Source organism: the organism of the source record quoted next, unplaced genomic scaffold (genome assembly GCF_019419815.1).
Source record: "Pyrus x bretschneideri cultivar Hongxiangsu unplaced genomic scaffold, Pyrus_bretschneideri_v1 Contig80, whole genome shotgun sequence".
Classification (NCBI taxonomy): Eukaryota; Viridiplantae; Streptophyta; class Magnoliopsida; order Rosales; family Rosaceae; genus Pyrus; species Pyrus x bretschneideri.
This window is the reverse complement of record NW_025999821.1, coordinates 371,507-392,201: the sequence shown is the minus strand read 5'-3', so window position 1 is coordinate 392,201 and position 20,695 is coordinate 371,507. Positions and strand designations below refer to the sequence as shown.

General features: G+C 38.2%; 1 pseudogene; it reads left to right on the top strand.

The window, feature by feature from the left end:
* The first annotated feature begins 361 nt into the window (after positions 1-361).
* Positions 362-472, top strand: LOC125473276 (annotated as a pseudogene).
* The last annotated feature ends 20,223 nt before the right edge of the window (positions 473-20,695 follow it).

Here is a 20,695-nt window from a genome sequence, read left to right as displayed (position 1 = left end):
CACGGCTAAGGATATAGGAGAGGTTTAAATGTCCTAAAACTAAAGGGAACAAGGTTCCAACACTTTGGTCTTCAATTAGGTCTTCAATTTCGTCCAACACTTTGGCTCCAAGCATAGGTTATCCATCCTTAGCCCAAAAGTGCTCCAAAAGTCTCCAAAATGCATCTTTTTGCTCCTTTAGCCCTTTGGACCTACAAACCCACGAAAATAGCTTAAAGTACTAAAATAACTAAGGAAACATAACGTAAATGCACGAGAACAAGCCATTTAAGTCGCATGAATATGCTCCTATCAATCAACAGTTGATTGACATGTTTGGGTTAGTCCATCATAGAAAATTTGCATTTGTAAGTGAAGAGGTAACCCATGGTGTGGACATTGCAGCAAAAGGCCTTTAAAGCGCTCCCAACACTCATTGAAAGGTTCTCCATCATCTTGTTTGAAGTTGAAGATTTGTCCCCTTAATGTGGCTGTCTTTTGAGTGGAAAAGAACTTCTCCAAAAACTTCTTAGCCACGGCATCCCACGTGGTGAGGGAACCAGGTGCTAGAGTCATCAACCAACCCTTGGCCCTATCTTTCAAGGTGTAAGGAAACACTCTCATTCTCAGATTTGCTTCACTTACTCCCTGCAAAGGTAAACCACTCACAACATTGTAAAATTCTTTAATATGAGTGATGGGAGCATATTTATACGACTTAGTTAGCTTGTTTTCTTGCATTTAATTAGCTAAACTATGTTAATTATAGTGTTTAAAGTTATTTTCGTGCAATTTCAGGTTTTAGTGTCAAACTATGCGAAAAGAAGCAATTTGAAGCATTCTAGAGCATTTTTGGGCCAAGATTGGATAGTGCAAGCATGGAGGCATGAGGATGGACGAATTTGAAAGGCTTGAATTCAGTTAGGGAGTTGCAAGGGGGCCTAAAAACCTGATTTCTAGAAGGCTACATTAGAGCCACATGCACTCCCATCCTTTAATCCATTACAGCCACTCCACATGCATTTCCAACCCACATGCCCCTTTAATCATTCAAACATGCACCCTTTATTCTTTCACCACTTTCCAACCTAATCCACATGCATTCATCATCATAACCTAGCTGTCATTCCACTTCATTGCACATGCATCTTCAAATAAATCAGCCATTCCACATGCTATTTCAGCCACATGCATTCCCCTTTTGCATTTCCAGCTTTCCAACAAGTTCCTAGCTGTCATATTCCCTCTTTTTCACCTATAAATAAACATCCATTGCAGCCACAAGGGGGGGGAGTCATTCATTCATTCAAACACACATCCACACAAGCCTTGGCCGTGCCTTATTCCACCATTCCATCCATTGCAGAAATTCAACCATCACACCAATCCTTAACCATCCTTCCATTTCCACCACTCCCCAAACCATTCACACCATCACACAACCATTCCTTAGACCTTGTGCAGCAACAAAGAGGAAGAGAAGAGGGCCTAAACGTTCATACAATTCAAGTTTGAGTTGTTGGAATGTTTAGGTGTTTCTTTTCCTTTGATTTCAATGTTTAATTTCAATTCTCTTTGTTTTGTACGTATGAGGAACTAAACCCCCCCTTGGCTAAGGGGGGGGGATTCGAAATATATGTTTATGCTTGCAATATGATTTGATTACTTTTAATTGCGTTTCATAAGTTGTGAATTCAATTTGTTTAACTGTTTGATTGATAACTTATTTATGTATGTTTATTGAGAGTGCACGCTTAATTTTCATGCATGAATATGACGCTAGAATATAAGTGAGTTTCACCTAATAGTTATGAACTTATATTCACAAGTAGTGGAGGTTGCTTATAAACAATCGCGTTAAATGAATTCTTGGCAAGAGTATCATGCATTCATAGTTACAATTGCCTCGTCAACACTTATAATTTTCATAGAACATAATGATCTCTCATTGTATCTCTTCTATGCATTCATGTTGAGAACCATTGGAGAATGATTTGAATTGTCGCATGCATCATCCAATTCAATAACATAAGGAAAATTTGAGAGTTAATTAGTGCATCACGGTTAACTTGGGGTGTTGAGCATCATGGTTTATTGAAAAGCAATTGGAAATCGTTTTATATGCAAGTGTAACATGTGTGGAGATGAACCCCTTAGCTAGCCATCCCATCCATTCTATTCCATCAAATTCGTTTTACAATCTGTTTTGTTTCCAAGTTTCTGTTTTAATTTCAAATTCATCCAAAACCAATCCCCCTTTACTTTCTTGTTCTTTAGTGCTTAGAATCTGTTTAGTTTATGTTTTAAAATGTTTTGAATCAAGCCATAATCTTAAATTCGTCCAAAATTGGGTTTAAGGTCAGAAACTGCCTAGTTAATGTTTTTAGGCAGTTTTGAGTCTTTTGAACTTGTTTTGAGTCCTTTGAGTCTTTGCAAATTAGTTAGAAAGTGTCTTAGTTTGTGTTTATAAGTGTTTTGATTCAATTTGTTGCACAAATTCGTCCAAATTCACCAAGGTGCTCAAAACTGCCCAGAAAGTGTTTTTAAGGCATTTTTGAGTGTTTTGGGTGATGTTTGGTTTGTTTTAGTGTTTTAAGCATTTAGTTTCGCATTCTTTGAGTCTAGTTTAGTGTTTTAAACTTTGTTTTTATGTTTTTGAGTCAAATCCAAGTGATTAACAATCCCTCCTAATCCCCGGTCCAGAACGATCCCTACTTACATACTTACTACAATTGATAAAAAGAGGGTTTAATTTGTGTGCTTATTTAGTTCACATCAAATTTTGGCGCCGTTGCCGGGGATTAGCCCTTGGATTGTTCATTTCTGTTATGTATTTTAGTTTTAGTTTTTTTTATTTGTGTTTTGTTTGTTGAATTCAAGTACTAGAGAAGCACAACATGGCACTTGATAATGCTTCTCTATTGTCACAGCTCATGGAAAGGTCCCAAATGCAAAGCGTTGATATATTTGATCTTCAATCAAGGAATAACGTGTTTTCCAATACTTACAATTCAGATTGGAGTGATCATTCAAACTCTATATGGTGGGAACCTCAACATGTTCAAGAAGAAGGATATTGGCAGCCATATGAGGAGTTCTATTCAAAACCTGTGCAGCCACCACAGCCTCATATTCAATATGCCCAACCAAACTCAAGTTCGTCAATAGATTATAATCAAAAGCTTAATGCATTAATTTTTTTGGTGCAGGGCTCACAAAATCAAGCCAATGAGGCTCAACAAGGAGAATATTGGCAGCCATATGAGGAGTTCTATTCAACGCCTATGTAGCCACCACAACCTGCCCAAAGTAATGAAATCCAAACTCAAGAAAAATCAATGCAAAATCAAGACAAAAGGTTGGACCACTTGGAAAAGCAAATTGGGCAGATAGCGGAGTTTGTAGGACAATTTTGCGACCAAGGCAAAATCCCTAGTTCAACCATTGTAAATCCGAAGGAAGGATTTGAAACCACCAAAGCTGTCATGTTAAGAAGTGGCAAGGAGGTTGGAACGGACGCTCAACCATCAAAATCAAATCACGAGGAAGAGACCCAAGCCACGGCTAGGGTGGAAACACCTTTGCCGGAGGCACCTATTGCTCCTACGCCATCTAATTCAAGTAAGGTTGTTCCAAATTTAATTAGTGGTAACCCCATTCCACCTAATGTCCCTATTTCTTGCAGATTCATCACTTCCAAGGAAGAAGAAAGTGAAAAAGACATCTTGGAAGGCCTTCAAAAGGTGCAAAGCATGGAATATCAAGAATTCATCAAAGAGGACGTTCTTGAGATAAACAACCCCAAAGAAGTTGAATTTTATGACAAAGGACAAGGAACAATCCTCACACATAGTCTGTCCAAGGGCAAGGTTCCTGAAATATTCAAAGAAGATGTGTTTATTCTTGAGTTCATTTCGGAGCACACAGGTAAGCCGCCTCCCCGAATTTCAATTTTCTTTTATACTAATATGTTGTTAATGATTCAGGCATCCACTCTAGAATTTAAACCATTAACAGATCATCTCAAGTATCACCTCCCATTCAAAGATCAATTTCATGCCGTGCAACAAAAAAAAAAAAAAAAAAAAAAAAAAAAACATGGCAGAAAGTGATGCGAAAATTAACTTCACACACAAATTAACCCTCTTTTGACCATTGTAGCATATAAATAAGTAGGGATCGTTCTTACACCGGGGATTAGGAGGGCTTGCTAAACACTCTAAACTGACTCAATTAACTAAAATTAACCTTTCAAACACTTAAACTCACGTAAAAAGACTCAACTACGTTCACAAGACTCAAAATAGGCTAAAAACACTCAAAACTGCCTTAAAAACACAATCTGGGCAGTTTTGAGCCTAAACACAAACTTGGACGAAAATTGGTTCTAACTTGACTCAAAACTCTTAAAAACACAATCTAAAACATATTTGGACCAATTAGACACTCTAAGATAAATGGGGATTTGGTTTTGGACGAAAATAAACAAAACAAAACAAATATGTAAACTAGGCAGATTTGGACGAATTTGATGAAATTAAGTGGATGGTAAGATGGCTAGGAGGTTTTTCTCCACACATGGCATACTTGCACATAATACAATTTCCAGTTGCTTAATCAATGAATTCAGAACCTCAACACCCCAAGTTAATTAGGTACGCTTAAATTAACTCTCAGATTTCCCTTAGGTCATTGAATTGAATGGAAATAGCGCATTGCAATCAAATTATTCCTTAAAAGTTTTCTATATGAAAGCACATAAAAGAAAGACAATCAAAGATCATTAGATTCTATGGAAATCATAGGTGTTGACGAGGCATTCGTAACTATGAAAGCGCATGATACTTATGCCAAGAATTCACTTATCATAATTGTGACCAACAATCTTAACTACTCATGAATATAAGTTCCCAACGATTAGGTGAAGTTCCCTCATACCCTAGCATCATGTTTATGCATGCAAATCAAGCGTGCACTCTCAATTCATATGCATAAGCAAGTTTTAATTAAAACAGATAAGCAAATTGAATTCATCATTCATGAAATCACAACTGAACGTAATCAAATCATCATGCAAATACAACCATGGTTTCGAAATTCCCCCCTAGCCAAAGGGGGGATTAGTTCCTCATGCTTGCACAACAAAAAGTATTGAATTTAAACATTGAAATCATAAGAAAGAGTACACCTAAATGCTCAGCAATTCCAAGATGGATTCGATGCACAGATTGGCTCCTCTTCCTCCTCCTTGCTGCGGCACAAAGTGTTGGTGCTAGAATTGGTGGTTTTGGATGGTTTTTCCTTGTTTAGAGGGATGGAGGATGGTTGATTATGGTGGGGAAGGTGCGGCAAAGGTGTATGGATGTGTAGGGAGGTGTATGGAGGTCAAGAATGGAGAATGGAGGTGCGGCACAAGGGTTTCTGTCTAGCATAGGGTGTGGTTCGAATTTTTGGCTGAAAATATGCTTATATAGTCCTAGGGTTAAGTAGATTAGGGTTAGACTTAACAGATTCTATGGATTAGGGCCCTAGAATTCGGCCATGGGTTGTCAAATCCACTTAGGAAGAGGTTTTTGGCCCACATAGTTTTATAAAAGGATTTGTATACCCAAATCCACAAGGATTAGGCCTTGGAAATCTGAATCCCAAAGGGATTGGGCCTAGGGAGGTGCGGTTGATTTAGGGGAGAGGGTTTCTTGGCTTGCAAGGCAAGGCAAAGCCTTCTAGAAAGGTTTGGGGCGCCACTTTTCTAGGGCTTCTAGAAATAATAGGTTTTGTGGTAGATTTGGGCCTTCTAGAATAGGATGCTTCTAGAAATAGGTTCTAGAATTATCCATTTAGGTCCCCATACAATTAGGATTAAGACATGATAAGGTTTGGATAAGATAAGATGAGATAAGGTTTGGATAATGTTTTGGATAATGTTGGATAAGGTTAGATAAGGTTTTGGATAATGTTTCCTCTTTTGAGCTCCTACCTTATCCACTTTGTCCCAAGCTTATTCCTTCCTCTTCTTATCACATTTCTAGCCTCTTGAAGTCCAAATTCGTCCATCCATGTTGTCCCATATGTAAGCTATCCACATAGTGTCCAAAATTGCTCCAAAATGCACCAAAATGCCCTTTCTTGATACTTTACCCCATAGGACCTACAAACACACGAAATTGAGTTGTAATGCGACATTAACTAAGAAATAATAGCATAAATGCACAAGAATAAGCTAGTTAAGTCACGTAAATATGCTCCTATCAGAAAGATGGAGCCTTCACAAAGGTTGTTTACGTGAAGCCCCACTACGTGGCAAAACTCTAGAAGCAGAAGGCATCGGAGCGGAAGGCATCGGAGCAGGAGGCATCGGAGCGAGAGGCATCGAAGATAGAGCATTCGAGGCCCCAATACTTGGTGGAACGCTAAACGACACAGGAAAAAGGTGCCTCTGGAAGAAAGACGCAAGCCTTTGACGGTCACTTTGCATTCGACCTTGAGATTCTTGCATCTCATCAAGCTTCCTCTTCATGCCTGTCGAATAATTATTGGCAAGCACGTGCAAACTTCTATTCTCGTACTTAAGCTGTTTGATCTCTTGCTTAAGACTTTCCACCTCCGCCATCAATGATTCAACCTGACGGGAGCGAGCAAGTAGGCGTTGGCCCATGTTGGACACAGAGCCTGCGCACTGAACACTGAGAGCCAGGGACTCTTGAACGGCCAACTCATCGGACCGTCCTGAAAGCAGCTGACTATCTTTGGGAGTGAGGAGGTTCCGAGCTACTATCGTAGCTGTTGTTGCATCCGTCATCACAGAGTCTTCACCTGTAAGAGGGCCATGAGAAGATAAGAAAGACGGGCACCATACCTTACCCTGACGAGGCGCAACCGGATCACTGCTGAGACTCAAATCTAAGCAAAGGTTAGATGGGTTAGAAAAGCTAGCCATTTTTCAAGAAGTTAAAAGAGAAGGGTTGGATGGAGTAAAATCTCAACGAGCCGGAGACGATTTTTGGGAAATCTTCAAAGTGTGAATGTTAGAGGTGATCGATCACCTCTATTAAAGGAGAGGCGACACAATCACCGATTCAGAAATGAAGAGACACCACTCTTCAAAGCTGGATTTTCCGGCGTAAAGTTCGCCAGCTCTTCAGACGCAATCCCGGCTTTTCAGATAAAGCGTGCAACTTTGTCAAAAGCTTTCTGACAAAGTTGAAGACGCGTGGAGGCCGAGAAAGCAGCTACACACTTTTGCCGGCAAGCGTAGGTGAAAAAGTCGAAAGCCCGGGTTTTCAGAAAATGCATGCCACTTTGTCAAAAGCTCTCTGACAAAGCTGAAGACGCGTGGAGGTCATTTCCGCATCCACACTGCCACTTGCCATTACAATTCCTATATACATCAACATTCATGGCAAGGCATACACCCAAAAACGCATGACTTTCCTTCTCGGCCTAGAATGTAGCTGCAACCAAACCTCTCAAACATGCTCAGTTTTCTTCTTCTCTTGAGAACACATATTCAACCATTGATGTATCCCCCAAAGAAGATATCAGATGCTTGGAGTACAGATGAGGCAAGAGGAAACGGTGGATCGAAGCATGTAGAGACAAGCGCAACAAATATATGTGCTGATTCATTCGCTGCTTCTGCAAAAGCAAAAGTATCTCATATCATCAAGGGCAAAAGCAAAGGTATCTCATATCATGATCTTTCCCTGTCCTTTCCTTTGTCCTTGTTATTACTCGCATGGCAAAGTAAAGTGAGCAATCAGCCGGCACTTGGAGTCAGTCTTCCGATCTGGAACCGACTACCTGGAATCTATTCCCTGGTTGCTTACCTAGTGTTGCTCTCGAGTAGTCATCTTCAAAGGGTGATACACTTCCAGAGAAGGGACCACATCGGCTTGGAGAACAGCTAAGATGAGTGACGAGGAAACATCAATCTTTCTAATTCGTACTCTTCAATACGAATTGGACAGATTGAACAAAGAAACAGGTCATCACCTCCACCTCGTGCTTGCCTGCCATGTGTCAGCATCCTCTAGCTCAGTTCAAGATTAGCCTGTGGAAAAACTCAAGATCAAGCCTCAATGCAATTACCAAGGAGAAGATGGAATTTACACTCCATAACCAGATTTCCATCCCTAAACTCTTCTCTTTATTAGATACATTCTGCCATGTTTAGTATGTTTAGTTGCTGTTTTTGTGTTTGCTTGTGTTTAGTGTGGTTTTTAAGCTTAAAACATTGAGGACAATGTTTGATTGAAGTGTGGGGGGGGGGGGGTAATTAAGTATATTTGATACAAATTCGTGGGATTTTATCACCCATAACTTCAAATGTTGTTCCTTGCTGTTTTAAGGTGTTTTTAAGATGTTTTAGAGTGTTTCAGTATGTTTTGTTTTATAACTCCGAAAATCACATAAAAATTTGAAAAACATGTTTTGAAAAGCCTAAAAAGAGTGTTTTGAGTTGTTTTTGTGTGTTTGTGTCTTAGGGTACCTTCCAACACAATGATAAGGATTTGGTTTGTAATTGCATGACTGTTAAAAAGAGTTATAAACATAGAGAAAGGTTTGATTTACTCTTGGTATATGCTTGGTTATGGTTATAATGTATGACTTGACATGCAATCATAAAAGAAAAATTCGTTTTTGTAACATGCTTGAAGGAAGGAACTCAAACAAACGCTACAACCCTGTGAGACTCGAGCCATTACCTTCTTTGGAGAGTTATAATCTGTGATTCTTTGTTTTCTAAAGTTGTTGCATGATCTCATTATTCCTTGCTTGGTTGCTACTTAGAATGCGATTGTATCATGATAGAACTAAATGCTAGAACTTATATCCATTTCATTCAAAGCATGACATTGAATTGCATAACATATATCAAGATGAAGTTGTGTAGTTGACACCATAGCCAAATAGCCTTACTTCCCATATTTCGTATATGTTGTAAGTTTTAACCCCGTTGAGCCTTGTTTAGCCTTTATTCTTTGTTTACCCACATTATCCTCACCTAGCCTAGTTTAGGACAATCCACACCCTTGTTCTTAAAAGATAGTGAGCATGACTTAAATGAATTCCTTTTGAGTTACATTATGCAAGAAAATGAGTGTGGGGGAGGGAAAGTTTGTTCTTAAGTTTATATGTATGTTTTGAGATCCAAAAGAAAAGAAAAAAAAAATTGTGAAAAACATATGAAAAAGAAAAAAACAGAAAAGAAAAGAAAGAAAGAAAGGAAAAGAGCTTGTTCTCCCTTTTTGTTCAAAAGTTGAGTTTTCATTCAAAAGGGATTTCTAAGTTGATTCAAATGCTTTGCTCACTATTTCTTTAAGAACCTTTGTTTTCCATATCCCTTCTTTGTTATCCACACACCCCAAGCCCCATTACAACCCGTGACTTCAATCTTGAGTGTTATGTGTTTCAATTTGTGGAGTTTGAACTTGGTATGAGCATATGGTGTCACTGGTTCTCGCATCTAAGTAGGAGCATTCCATTCATGAGATCATACCTAAACATACTTATTAACTCCAGAAATTGCTTTCTTTGTATATATATGTGAGTGTTCGTTTGCATTAATCTTCTCACATATAACTAGATTAGGGTGTGTAGTTAGAAAATCTGAGTGAAAATTGAGTACATATCTTGTAAGGAATTGAGCAAATTCTCTAAGGCATGTTACTACATTCAAAACATGGTTTTAAATGCTTAATTGTGAACTAGTATGTGGTGACTATGATTAAGAATGTACTTAAGTGTGAAGATGACTAAAATCTATGGGAATGATGATTTTTAACATGTCATGTGCATTGGAAATCCTTGAGGCAAATGTTGGAAGGTGTAGGTTGTGTTTTGTTCGTTTTGTCTAGTTTCGTGTTCTTTTGTTGTTTTGTTTTGCTTGAGGACTAGCAAAAGCTAAGTGTGGGGGAATTTGATAGGAGCATATTTATACGACTTAGTTAGCTTGTTTTATTGCATTTAATTAGCTAAACTATGTTAATTATAGTGTTTAAAGTTATTTTCGTGCAATTTCAGGTTTTAGTGTCAAAGTATGCAAAAAGAAGCAATTTGGAGCATTCTAGAGCATTTTTGGGCCAAGATTGGATAGTGCAAGCATGGAGGCATGAGGATGGACGAATTTGAAAGGCTTGAATTCAGTTAAGGAGTTGCAAGGGGGCCTAAAAACCTGATTTCTAGAAGGCTACATTAGAGCCACATGCACTCTCATCCTTTAATCCATTACAGCCACTCCACATGCATTTCCAACCCACATGCCCCTTTAATCATTCAAACATGCACCCTTTATTCTTTCACCACTTTCCAACCTAATCCACATGCATTCATCATCATAACCTAGCTGTCATTCCACTTCATTGCACATGCATCTTCAAATAAATCAGCCATTCCACATGCTATTTCAGCCACATGCATTCCCCTTTTGCATTTCCAGCTTTCCAATAAGTTCCTAGCTGTCATATTCCCTCTTTTTCACCTATAAATAAACATCCATTGCAGCCACAAGGGGGGGGGGAGTCATTCATTCAGAAATTCATTCATTCAAACACACATCCACACAAGCCTTGGCCGTGCCTTATTCCACCATTCCATCCATTGCATAAATTCAACCATCACACCAATCCTTAACCATCCTTCCATTTCGACCACTCCCCAAACCATTCACACCATCACACAACCATTCCTTAGACCTTGTGCAGCAACAAAGAGGAAGAGAAGAGGGCCTAAACGTTCATACAATTCAAGTTTGAGTTGTTGGAATGTTTAGGTGTTTCTTTTCCTTTGATTTCAATGTTTAATTTCAATTCTCTTTGTTTTGTACGTATGAGGAACTAAACCCCCCCTGGCTTGGGGGGGGGGGAGATTCGAAATATATGTTTATGCTTGCAATATGATTTGATTACTTCTAATTGCGTTTCATAAGTTGTGAATTCAATTTGTTTAACTGTTTGATTGATAACTTATTTATGTATGTTTATTGAGAGTGCACGCTTAATTTTCATGCATGAATATGACGCTAGAATATAAGTGAGTTTCACCTAATAGTTATGAACTTATATTCACAAGTAGTGGAGGTTGCTTATAAACAATCGCGTTAAATGAATTCTTGGCAAGAGTATCATGCATTCATAGTTACAATTGCCTCGTCAACACTTATAATTTTCATAGAACATAATCTCTCATTGTATCTCTTCTATGCATTCATGTTGAGAACCATTGGAGAATGATTTGAATTGTCGCATGCATCATCCAATTCAATAACATAAGGAAAATTTGAGAGTTAATTAGTGCATCACGGTTAACTTGGGGTGTTGAGCATCATGGTTTATTGAAAAGCAATTGGAAATCGTTTTATATGCAAGTGTAACATGTGTGGAGATGAACCCCTTAGCTAGCCATCCCATCCATTCTATTCCATCAAATTCGTTTTACAATCTGTTTTGTTTCCAAGTTTCTGTTCTAATTTCAAATTCATCCAAAACCAATCCCCCTTTACTTTATTGGCCAAATTAGTTAGAAAATGTCTTAGTTTGTGTTTATAAGTGTTTTGATTCAATTTGTTGCACAAATTCGTCCAAATTCACCAAGGTGCTCAAAACTGCCCATAAAGTATTTTTAAGGCAGTTTTGAGTGTTTTGGGTGATGTTTGAGTCTTTTGGTTTGTTTTAGTGTTTTAAGCGTTTAGTTTCGCATTCTTTGAGTCTAGTTTAGTGTTTTAAACTTTATTTTACGTTTTTGAGTCAGTTTCCAAGTGATTTGCAATCCCTCCTAATCCCCAGTTAAGAACGATCCCTACTTACATACTTACTACAATTGATAAAAAGAGGGTTTAATTTGTGTGCGTATAATTCTCGCATCAATGAGCTAAAGGATCTTCATTAGGTAAGCCATAAAAAGAAGGAAGCATATGGAAATGTGAAGATTTAAGATCATAGTTTCTAGCTTCTGTGGGCAGCAAGATGCATGAAGGTGAATTTGGTATGATTGGTTGAGCATAGTCCTCCAAAGCTCGAAGATCATCCTGGTTGCCCGCCATCTCTTCTTCTCTTTCCCAATTAAAGTGCTCAGATCCTTCACTTGTTGAACTAGACGAATTCTCTTCCTCTTCTTCACGGACAATGGAGGAACTTGTTGGAACAAAGCTTTCCAAAGTGTTGCCCTTTAACCGTTCAAGTCTTTGGCCTAATTCAACAAGTCTATTGGACATGTACTACCTGAAACAAGATAAAACAAGTTTGAATAAAAATCAGAAATCTACTTGAAATGAAAAGAACAAGGTTTAAAACCAAAACAAGCAATTATAAGGGACTGAAATCAGTCCCCGGCAACGGCGCCAGTTTTTGTTGTTATATTCCTTCCTAGTGCTAAAATATGTTTAGTATAATGGCACAAGTAAGGGTGTCGAATCCACAGGGACTAATTGGACCTATATGATGCGAACTAAATAAGCACACAAATTAAAACCCTCTTGTGACAATTGTAGCATATGAATAAGTAGGGATCGTTCTTAACCGGGGATTAGGAGGGATTGCAAAATCACTTGGAAACTGACTCAAAAACGTAAAATAAAGTATAAAACACTAAACTAGACTCAAAGAATGCAAAACTACACACTTAAAACACTAAAACAAATCAAAAGACTCAAAACAGCCCCAAAACACTCAAAACTGCCTTAAAAACACTTTCTGGGCAGTTTTGAGCACTTTGATGAATTTGGACGAATTTGGATACTAAAATGAATCAAAAGACTTATAAACACAAACTAAGACACTTTCTAACTAAATTGGACACTAAAGTAAAGGGGGATTGAGTTTTTGACGAAATTAACTAAAATGCACAGAAATTAAATTAGGGCAGATTCTAAATATGAATGTGATGAAAATATGGATGAATGCTAGCTAGAAGGTTCTTCTCCACACATGTTACACTTGCATAGAAGATAATTTTCAGTTGGTCTTTCGATAAATTATGAAACTCAACACCCCGGGTTAATTAGGTCCGCTTAAATTAACCGTCAAGTTCTCCTTAAGTTGATGAATTGGATGGGTTAGCGCAACGCAATTCAAAACATTCTCCAAAAGTCCTTTACGTGAAAAGCACAATAAAGATATAATTAAAGATCATTAAGCATCATGAAAACTATAAGTGTTGACGAGGCATTCGTTACTATGATGAGCATGAAACTAGTGCCAAGAATTCATTTAACGCGATTGTTTATAAGCAACCTCCACTACTTGTGAATATAAATTCATAACTATTAGGTGAAACTCACTTATATTCTAGCGTCATATTCATGCATGAAAATTAAGCGTGCACTCTCAATAAACATACATAAATAAGTTATAGATCAAACAGTTAAACAAATTGAATCCACAACTCATGAAATTCCAACCAAAAGTAATCAATTCATATCGCAAGCATAAACATGGTTTCGAATCACCCCCTAGCTAATTAGGGATTTAGCCTCTCATGTTCACAAAAAGAGAAATACAATTGAATTTAAACATAAAGCACAAAGGATTGATTACACCTAGAACGCCCAACGAATTGACTTGAATTTCGGCGCGTCGAAGCTCCTCTTTCCTCTTCTCCTTGCTGCGGCAGAGAGGGTTTTGGATGATTTGGGATGAGTTTCTGGGTTATGGATGGGTTTAGGGTGGTTTAATGGTGAAGCAAGGTTGGTGGAAGGTGTGTGGATGTGTGGAATGGAGTGGGGAATGGTTGTAGTGGCTGCGGCAAGGCTAGATGGTGGCTGCAATGGAGGGGAAAAGGTGAATGGTTTTTGGATGATGGAATGCACGGGTTTTGGGAGAGAATGGAGGGAATGATAGAGGGTGGCTGCAGATGTTAGAATGAATGGGAGAGATGTGTGACGGCTTATGGGATTTTTTAGGGTGAATGGATGCACAGATTGAAGAGAATTGAGGGAATGGCTTGCGGCTGAGTGAAATTATGTCAAAATGAATGGTGCGACTGCTTGTTTTACTAGGGTTAATAGGGTGAATGGCTGAGATGGTTTCATAGATCAATGGGAGGCTACGGATTAAAGGGATGTTTGTGGCTGAGATGGTTTTGAATGAATGAATCAGATGCTAGAGTGAATTAAAGGGTGCGGCTAGGTTGAAATAAAAGGGTTAAAATCTGAATGATAGAATCTAGGGTGAAAAGAGAATAGGTGCAGCTGCAAGGTTAAAGGGCTAGGGTTTAGAAGCATGGATTGGGCCTAAAATGCCCCCCCTTGCACGGCAAGGGAAGGGAATTGGGCTACAGCCCACGGCAAAGGGTTTTAAGGGCCCTAGGGCCTTCGTTTTGTGTCCTAAAGCGCCTACAAGGACTTCAAAGTGTCTAGAAAATACGGACGTTTAAGATTAGGAAATGTTACCAAAACGGGAAACTTAGGGTTAACTTTCCTACTTCAAGTAGGAAACCTTGTTTGAGTAGGATTCCTTGTTTTGGTAGGAATTCATCGTTGGAGTAGGAATTCGTCATTGGAGTAGGAATTCGTCGTTTCTTCAAGTCTTCAACTCATTCATTCCTCTTTCGCTCCAAAAGACTCCAATTTGCATCTTCTTGCACACTTTGGCCTTATAATCTGAAAATACACAAAAGTGGCCTTAAACACTAAAATAACTATGTAAACACAACCTAAATGCACGAGAACAAGCTAATTAAGTCGCATGAAAATGCTCCTATCAAATTCCCCCACACTTAACTTTTGCTAGTCCTCGAGCAAAACAGAACAACTTAAAGAAAATAAGATGAAACAAAACAACAAAACATAACCTAAACCTTCCAACATTTGCCTCAGGGATTTCCAATGAAACATGATATGTCAAAGATCATTACTCACATAGCTTTTGGTCTTTCTTCCCCTCAAGCACATACTTAATCATAGTCACCATTCAGTAGTTCGCATTTAATCAATTAAAACACATTTTGAATGTAGTAACATGCCTTAGAGAATTCCCTCAATTCCTCACTAGTTATGCACTCAATTTTCACTCAGATTTTTTGACTACACACCCTACACTAGTTATATGTGAGCAAATTGATGTAAACATGAAAAACTAGTACTCACATATGTTATAACAAAGAACGCAATTTCTGGAGTAATTAAACGTGTTTAGATATGATCTCATGAATGGAATGCTACTACTTAGATGCGAGAACCAGTGACACCATATGCTCATACCAAATTCAAACTCCACAATTGAAATGCACAACACTCAAGATAGAAGTCAAGGGTTGCAACGGGGCTTGGGGTATTGGCTAACAAGGAAAGGTAGGGATAAACAAAAGTTCTTTAAGCAATAATAAGTAAAGTAATGAAATTAAGACCTAGAATTCCCTTAGAATGCAGAAATCAACTTTTAGACAAACAGGGGAGATTTAAACAACTCTTAGGGCCTAATTCATTGTTTTGGGCCCTTACTTCAACAACCAATACTTTTCAACTCTTTTTTCATTTTTTTTTCTTTTCTTTTCTTTCTTTCTTCTTTTCTCTTTTTTTTTTCTTTTTCTTTTTTTTTTTTTTTAACCGTGCCTATGGCACAAAAACTCACATCCATAATCCTTCCCCCACACTTATTTTCTGCAACACATTAATCAAAAGGAATTCATTGCTTACTATGCTTCAAGAACAAGGGTAAGGACAGTCCTATTCGAGGCTAGGTGAGGATGATATGGGTTAACAAAGAACATGGCTAACATGGCTCAATGGGGTTAAACTTAAACACAAAATGAGTGAAGGGCACATGGCTGTTTCGCTTTGATGGTGGTCACTACACAACTTCATCTTGAATATGTGTTATGCAAATCAATAACATGCTTTGAATGAAATGGGCATGAGTTCTAGCATTTGGAACTAAGTGATGAAACGCCTTCTAAGTAGTAACCAAGCAAAGAATAATGAGATCATGCAACGACTTTAGAAAACATTAATGCACAGATTTTAACTCTCCAAATAACGTTTAGGCTCAAGTCTCACAGGGATGTAGCGTTTGTTAAGTTCCTTCCTTCAAGCATGTTACAAAAACTAATTTTTTTCTTTGTGATTACATGTGAATTCGTAAACTATAACTACAACCAAGCATAAACCAAAGAGTATATCAAACGTCCATCTATGTTTGTAACTTTCTTTAACCATCATGCAATTAAAAACCAAATCCTCATCATTGTGTTGGAAGGTAACCTACGACACAAACAAACACACAAAAAAAACTCTTTTTGGGTTTTTCAAAACAATTTTTCAAATTTTTATGAGATTTTCGGATTTTTAAGTCAACACACTCTAAAACACTCTAAAATAGCTTAAAAACACTTAAAAACAATGGGAAACAAGTTTAGACATGTTAGGTGGTAATACCCTACGAATTTCATGCAAAAAGTCTCAAAACAGAATGTTACCCCCCCACACTTAAACTAAACATTGTCCTCAATGTTTTAAGCTTAAAATCATACTAAACACAAGCAAACACACAAACAGCAACTAAACACACTAAACATGGCAGAATGTAAATAACAAAGAGAAGAGGTTAGGGACGCAAATCTGGTTATGGAGTGTAAATTCCATCTTCTCCTTGTTGAATGCATGGGTTGCCTCCCAAGAAGCGCTTGCTTTAACGTCTTCCAGCCGGACGAGACCTTCTTTTACTCTTCACTCTGGCTCACGGAATGGAGGGGTATGTCCTCCACGGTATACTCCTTGAAATTTCTCGTAGTATGGCTCAATGAATGGGAGGGGATAGTGATCCTCCCTGATGGTGGTGTTTCGGTTCCGACACTCCATGTACATGCTCCCACCACTTTTAAATTGGTTGTTCACCTGCACCACACAAGGTAACAACCTATTAGTTGAAATGGGAATCGGAATTGGGCTTGAAGACTTACTAGAACATTGTGGCAATGCCCCTAGGGCAGCCACCATCTCGCTAATTTTAGCACAAGGCACGGCCATATTGGATGATTTTAGGGTAGTGGCGTGCTCGTTGTGCTCCAATCCAATTCCTTCCTCGATGGTGATTCTAGATGCATCCGTCTTGATTGGTGCAGATCCTTTCGGCTCTATGTCCTTATGCACATCTATAACACAACAAGAATGAACATCATTAGTATTCTTAATGGATTCAGAAACTTTAAAGTTAATTGTATCACCACCAAACTCCATAGTTAAGGCTCCCTTGGCCACATCAATCTTGGTGTGGGCTGTTTTCATGAAAGGTCGTCCAAGTAAGAGTGGCGATGGTGGAGAGTGGGTTGAATCATCCATGTCAAGCACATAGAAATCTGCAGGAAAAATCAAGTGGTCTACCTGCACCAAAACATCTTCCAAAACTCCTCTCGGGTATGCATTAGATCGATCGGCTAATTGTATAATAACACCATCATTTTTAAGCTCTCATAGATTCATAGATGCATAAACAGAATATGGCATGACATTAATTGATGCACCTAAATCTAGCATAGCATGTTCGAACTTTGTATTACCAATTACACAAGGGATAGTGAAACTACCTGGATCTTTGCATTTGGGTGGCAGCTTTCTTTGCAATATGGCAGAGACATTCTCACTTACATGTACCACCTCTTTTTCCCGAATCCGTTTCCTTGTTGTACAAATCTTCTTCATAAACTTCGCATACTTCGGAATTTGCTTTATTGCATCAAGGAGCGGGATATTGACATGCACCTTCCTAAACGTCTCCAGGATGTCATTTTCATCCTCCTCTATCTTGGCTTGCATAAACCTGCTAGGAAAGGGCACATTTGGTGGAATCACATTAGAAACAATTGGGTTTGGACCTACCTTACATTTGTTGGACGGCCTAGGAGCTTGAAGTGGTTGCGGCTAATAGGAGCATATTCATGCGACTTAAATGGCTTGTTCTCGTGCATTTACGTTATGTTTCTTTAGTTATTTTAGTCCTTTATGCTTCTTTTGTGTGTTTTCAGGTTCTAAGGGCAAAGTATGCAAAAGGGTGCATTTTGGAGTAGTTTGGGGCGTTAAATGGATTGCATATACTTGAAGCCAAGTAGATGGACGAAATTGAAGACCAAAGGAGGCCCTTTGTACCATAAATTCACACCAACACATCCCATTTCAGATTGCATTCCAATCATTCCAGCCAAGCCACATGCACTCCCTTTAATTTATTCAACCTAGCTGTCAAAGCACATGCACATTCACCCTAATCATTCACATACACAATCTGCCATCATTCACACATTCATTCCACATGCATTCATCAACATATCTAGCTGTCACTCACATGCATTCCCTTCATATAAATCAGCCACATGCACCCATAATCATTCAACCAACTTTGCACATGCACTCATCATCATAACCTAGCTGTCATTCCACTTCATTGCACATGCACTCACTTAACCTAGCTGTTATGTTCCCTCTCCCATCCATTCATCTCCCTATAAAAACCATACACACTTCACACAATTCATTCACTCTTCCATTTTCAGAAAATCATCCACAAACACCAACCATTTCCTTATTGCCGTGCATTCCCTACTAATCCAAACACCATCCTTCCATTTCCACCACTCCCCAAACCATTCACACCATCAAACTATCCTTAGACCTTGTGCCACAATAAAGAGGAAGAGAAGAGGGCCTAAACGTTCATACAATTCAAGTTTGAGTTGTTGGAATGTTTAGGTGTTTCTTTGATTTCAATGTTTAATTTCAATTCTCTTTGTTTTGTACGTATGAGGAACTAAACCCCGCTTGGCTAGGGGGGATTCGAAATATATGTTTATGCTTGCAATATGATTTGATTACTTCTAATTGCGTTTCATAAGTTGTGGATTCAATTTGTTTAACTGTTTGATTGATAACTTATTTATGTATGTTTATTGAGAGTACACGCTTAATTTTCATGCATGAATATGACGCTAGAATATAAGTGAGTTTCACCTAATAGTTACGAACTTATATTCACAAGTAGTGGAGGTTGCTTATAAACAATCGCGTTAAACGAATTCTTGGCATAAGTTTCATGCAATCATAGTAACGAATGCCTCGTCAACACTTATAATTTTCATAGAGCGTAATGATTCTTGCTTGTATCTCTATTATGCAATCATGTAGGGGACTTGTGGGGAATGTTTTGGGTTGTCGTATGCAATCATCCAATTCAATAACGTTAGGAAGATTTGAAGGTTAATTAGTGCATCACGGTTAACTTGGGGTGTTGAGAATTCATGGTTTATTAAAATGCAATTGGAAATCTTTTTATTATGCAAGTTTAACATGTGTGGAGATGAACCCCTTGGCTAGCATCCATTCATTCCATTTCATCAATTTCATATTTACATTCTGTTTTAATTGCAATTTGTTCATTTAGTTTAATTTCGTCAAATCAAAACCCCCCCCTTTACTTTCTTGTTCTTTAGTGCTTAGAATCTGTTTACTTTATGTTTTAAAATGTTTTGAATCAAGCCATAATCTTAAATTCGTCCAAAATTGGGTTTAAGGTCAGAAACTGCCTAGTTAGTGTTTTTAGGCAGTTTTAAGTCTTTTGAACTTGTTTTGAGTCCTTTGAGTCTTTGTATTGTCCAAATTAGTTAGAAAGTATCTTAGTTTGTGTTTATAAGTGTTTTGATTCAAGTTATTACACAAATTCGTCCAAATTCACCAAAGTGCTCAAAACTGCCCAGAAAGTGTTTTTAAGGCAGTTTTGAGTGTTTTGGGTGATGTTTGAGTCTTTTGTTTTGTTTTAGTGTTTTAAGCGTTTAGTTTCACATTCTTTGAGTCGAGTTTAGTGTTTTAAACTTTATTTTACGTTTTCAAGTCAGTTTCCAAGTGATTTGCAATCCCTCCTAATCCCCAGTTAAGAACGATCCCTACTTATACTTATACTACAATTGTCAAAAAGAGGGTTTAATTTGTGTGCGTATAATTCTCGCACCAAATTTTGGCGCCGTTGCCGGGGATTAGCAAATTTGCTAATCTCTTGGATTGTTCGTTTCTGTTATGTATTTTAGTTTTAGTTTTTGATTTGTGTTTTGTTTGTTGATTTCAAGTACTAGAGATGCACAACATGGCACTTGATATTGCTTCTCTTTTGTCACAGCTCATCGAAAGGTCCCAAATGCAAAGCGTTGATATATTTGATCTTCAATCAAGGAATAACGTGTTTTCCAATACTTACAATTCGGATTGGAGTGATCATTCAACTTCTATGTGGTGGGAACCTCAAAATGTTCAACAAGAAGGATATTGGCAACCACCTCATATTCAATATGCCCAACCAAACTCAAGTTCGTCAATAGATTATAATCAAAAGCTTAATGAATTAATTTGTTTGGTGCAGGGCTCACAAAACCAACTTGAGGAGGCTCAACAAGGAGAATATTGGCAACCATATGAGGAGTTCTATACAACGCCTATACAGACACCACAACCTGCCCAAAGTAATGAAGGTAATTCAAATGATACTGATACAAGTTTTCAATTACTTACTACTTTGACGCAGGGAATCCAAACTCAAAACAAGGAGAGGGAAAATCAAGACAAAAGGTTGGACTACTTGGAAAAGCAAATTGGGCAGATCGCGGAGTTCGTAGGACAATTTCAAGACCAAGGTGAACTCCCTAGTTCAACCATTGCAAATCCGAAGGGAGAATTTGAAACTGCCAAGGAAATCATGTTAAGAAGTGACAAGGAGGTTGGAACGGACCCTCAACCATCAAAATC